Source organism: Canis lupus, chromosome 15 (assembly GCF_011100685.1).
Source record: "Canis lupus familiaris isolate Mischka breed German Shepherd chromosome 15, alternate assembly UU_Cfam_GSD_1.0, whole genome shotgun sequence".
Lineage (NCBI taxonomy): Eukaryota > Metazoa > Chordata > Mammalia > Carnivora > Canidae > Canis > Canis lupus.
Window position 1 is genome coordinate 33,873,724 of NC_049236.1, and position 4,946 is coordinate 33,878,669.

Genomic DNA, 4,946 nt, shown 5'->3' on the forward strand with positions numbered 1-4,946 from the left:
AGTTCAAAAAAAACAAGCTATTTACAGTTTTCCCAAAGCCCCATGCTGTTGGAAGGCTCTATGCCTTTGTGCTTGTAGTTCTCTCTGCCTAGAACACCCTTACCCACTGCTATATGGATGCCTCTGATTCATCCTTTAAGACTCAGCTCAAATATCACCTATTCTGTAAAGCTTCCCGTGATCACCATTGTATATTATTCAGGGTTCTCCAGAGAAACAGAAGCAATGGGATGTGAATAGAGAAAGAAAGAGGTTAATTTTAAGGAACTGGTCCATGGAATCATGGAAACTGGCAAATCCAAAATATATAGGATTGTCAAGCTGCAGATCTAGAGAAGGGCAGGTGCTATAGTTCAAGCCCAAAGGCCATTGGCTGAAGACCCAGAAAGAGCCAATGTTGCAATTTGGAATGAGGCCATCTGCTGTAAAAGTCCCTTTTGCTTGGGAAAGGTCAGTCTTTTGCTATATTCAGGCTTTCACCTAATTGGATGAGACCTATCCACAACCCACACTATGGAGGGCAATCTACTTTACTCAATGCTAATTTCACCTAAAAATCCCCTCACAGAAACACCCAGAACATTTGGCCACGTATCTGGGCACCATGGAAGAGACAAACTGGCACATAAAATTAACCATCACAGGGATTCCTGGGTGGCTCAGCGGTTTAGCGCCTGCCTTTGGCTCAGGGCGCGATCCTGGAGTCTCGCGTCGGGGTCCTGGCATGGAGCTTGCTTCTCCCTCCTCCTGTGTCTCTGTCTCTCTCTCTCTCTCTCTCTGTCTATAATAAATAAATCTTTTTAAAAAATTAACAATCACAATCATGAGTAAGATCAGAGTTTTTCCTTCTGTGATTCTGCAGCATCTCAAAAAACAAAAACAAAAACAAAAGAAACCTCTATGGTAGCTTTTATTATTTTTCTTCAATTTTAAGTAGACACATCAATCTCACCTCTCATGGGAAGGGACCATGTACTAGTCATATCTATATCCCATTCTTAATACAGCATCAGTAAATACTTGTCAAATTAATTGACTAAGTGAATCCAGCAACTGCTTTTATATTGTTAGGACAACACTATACAAGCCTAATATCACCAGATCGGGAAATTATTGTTAGCCTTCCACAAAAGGAAATAAAAACGGAGTACAAAGAAGTCATTAACCTGACTTCCTACTGAGAGACCACAAATTCTAAGGGTCACTTAAAACTTTTTCTCCTCAATTGACAAGACACAAAAGATACCCTGGCTTCTTTTGGCTTTCTTGAGCAGTGGACAGACCATCCAGCTCCCACAACCACTGACCAACAGAAAGTTCCCTAGAGCAGTCAGAACTTGTATACCACTCTGACTCACTTGCTCATAAATGTCCCAGTCTCTTGGCCCAAAGCATTTATGGCATAATAACAGTCAAGAGACCATAATTCCAAGTGTGTGTCATAAACCTATTAGAACAAATTCTTACCATTATTTTGAAACCCTTGGATTCCAGATATGAAAGGTAAGAAATCTTCAACAGCCAAAACAATGTAAATCCATTCTAGAACAAAGAGGTCCTAGGATTTGGTGAGATGGGCTTCGCAATAAGGATTTTGTTAATAGCTACACTTCGGTGAGAATGTATTATGCTGTACGCATTCCTCTAGATCAGTCTGTAGGCACCATCTTATTTCTTTCTTACAATAACCTCTAAGGTAGGTAACTATTTTAGCTACATTTTACAGATGAGGGAGGGCATTGAAACACAGAGATTAGGTAATGAGGTTAGGAAGCAGCTCAGTGGAACTTCAAACTCAGTCTGGCTCTAAAGCCCACAGTTACAATACAGTCCCCTTAGAACACCTGAGAATCACAGGAGCAGATCAAGAGTAAATAAGAAGCTCTCAGAAAAGGCACCTTTTTCCTATCACATCTCTCTCAAGAGGTCTTTAGGATGTGCATCCCCACATCCCACCCATCACCACCACCCCATCTACTCTTGCAGCCTCATCTCCATGCTCTCCTTATCTACATTCCACACTTTAGCCAAAGTGAATGTGTTTTGGTCCCATTAACATCTCTTGCCTGCAAGGCATATACATGCTATTTCCTCTACCGGCAGCCCCCCTCATTCCTCCCCTTCTCTCCGTGGGCTCCTACAATCCACTCTAAAGTTCTCACAGACCTTATCACACTGTACAATAATTGCTTGCTTAATGGCCTGTCTCCTAACCGTGGCCTCCATGTGATAGTGATTAAATACAGGTCACCTAGCACATATCTGACATATGGTAGGCACTTAATAAACATTTAGTGGAAGGAGGAATATAAAAATGAATGAATGAAATAAATGCATATTATTTGCTTCTAGACAGGACACATTTAAGACATTCCCAAAAGAATCTCTTAAGATTTCATCAAAAATTGTGCCCTCCTGACAGCAATTGAAGAAGCCCCTAAATGTCTCTAGCTAAGAAAAGAGGCTCCAAGGACCAAGCACTAATGACCTCTGAAGTTTTCCTTCTCCCATTTTGATCTCTGAGCCCAAATATCTTTTATCAGATAGGAGCTGGGATACTTTTGAAGATAGCTAAAGCCTCAAAGCAAGACTTTTTTTTTTTTTTAAGATTTTATTTATTTATTCATGAGAGACAGAGAGAGAGGCAAAGACACAGGCAGAGAGAGAAGCAGGCTCCCTGTGGGGAGCCCAATGCGGGACTCGATCCCAGGGCCCCAGGATCATGACCTGAGCCAACGGCAGACACTCAGTCACTGAGCCACCCAGGTGTCCCTGTAAGCAAGACTCTTGATACTAATAGAAGATGAACTTAATCCTGAGTCACTTTTTAAAACAATGTCTGGGTGTGATCCAGCTTTAGGGTTATAAACATGTTGTCTGTTGTTCATTATATTTTCACAAGTAATGTTCCATCATTGCTAAACTATGCAAACAAGCTTTTCATGATTCCCCAAGAGCATTCCTTTCGTTATAGCACAGGATGTCATTTATGATAATAAATATTGGAAGATATTTTTTCATCTTGAATATAGACCCTTCCATCCTGGGACAGAAAGCTGTTAAGTCAGAGATATGTGCTTTGTGCGGCGAGGTAGGAACTACACTACATGACACTTGAGGTTTCCAATTCTTAACTTTCTAGGAGCCTGTGAAGTCATAAAGAAAGCATGTACATGCACCATTACTAAACAAATGTTATGAGCTGAATTGGGCCCCCCACAAATTCATATGTTGAAGTCCTAACCTCCAATACCTCAGAGGTACTACTTTTGTGCCTATTTTGGTGATAGGGCCTTTAAAGAGGTAATTATGTTAAAATAAGGATGTTAGGGTATGCCCTAATCCTGTGTGACTGGTGTTCTTATAAGAGGAAATCTGGACACAGACATGCACAAGAACAGAGGAAACACCAAGGGAGGATACAGTGAGACTACAGTGAGACAGCCATCTACAATCTCAGAAGAAACCAACTCTGTGCAGACCTTGGTCTTGGCCTTCCAGCCTTCAGAACTATAAGAAAAGCAATACTTGTTGTTTAAGCCACCCAGTCTGTAGTATTTTGTTATGGCAACCCTAACAAACTAATACAATAAATGATTAACAAATTTTAGAGCAATATTAGAATCCCAGTGCATGATGTGTTTTATCTGACATTTTGACTAAGAATTTTTGATTCTGCATTTGTAATACAAATATTTTAGTTAAGTAGTACTAACATTCATTAATTTTGGTTAAAAATAATTTGGGGGAAAAAATAATAATTTGGGGGGTGAATGTCATTAGGCCAGTTTTCTTAGTCCATTCTCTATGGAGATCAGCTAAACCACTTCCATTTTTTTGTTTTGTTTTGTTTTAAAGACTTTTATTTATTTATTTGAGATCAAGAGAGCAAGGAGAGACAGACAGAGAATGCATAAGCACGAGTTGGCAGGAGAGGGAGAGCGAGATGCTTAACAGACTGAGTCACTCAGGCGCACACAGGATTTTTTTATTTTAAATTTTGTTCAGCTAAAGTCATTTTCATTGATTCTATTTTTATCAATAGTAGATAAAAATGGGGGCACCTGGGTGGCTCAATGGTTGAACATCTGCCTTTGGCTCAGGTCATGATCCTGGGGTCCTGGGATCAAGTCCTGCATCAGGCTCCCCACAGGGAGCCTGCCTCTCCCTCTGCCTATGTCTCTGCCTCTCTCTCTGTGTCTCTAATGAATAAATAAATCAAATATTTTTTTAAAATAGTAGATAAAAATGTGTTGAATCAGATCTTATCAACAAACATGTTTTGTCCAAATAAAATGCTATCAATTATAGCCTTTTATAAAGCTTTTGCTATGGCTATTATTTTTACTGAGGTCAAATTTCTCCAGGTCAGATGTTTTTGACAAAATTTGGTTCTTTTGTTAAGCTTAAAAGAAAAACATAACAGTCTTATGATTAGCACTGAGTAATATATGGAAGTATTGAATTACTATACTGCATACCTGAAATTAATATAATACTGTATGTTAACTATCCTGGAATGAAAATTTTAAAAATAGGGGTGCCTGGGTGGCATAGTAAGTTAAGCACCTGACTCTTGCTTTCAGCTCAGGTCCTGATCTCAGAGTCATGGGATCAAGCCCTGCTTCAGGCTCCCATCTCAGCAGGGAGTCTATTTGGGGCTCTCTCTCCCCTCCCTGCTCCTGCATGCATGCACGTGCACTCTCTCTAAAATAAATAAATAAATATTAATTAAATTTAATATTATTAAATATTAAAAGATTTATTTATTTATTTATTTGTTTGTTTGTTTACTTATGGAACAGAGGGAGAGGGACAACCACACTCTGTGCTGAGCATGATGGGCTAGATCTTACAACCCCAAAATCATGTCCAGAACCAAAAATCAGGAATTGGACACTTAACTGACCGAGCCACTCAGGCATCCCTAAAAAATATTTTTTAAT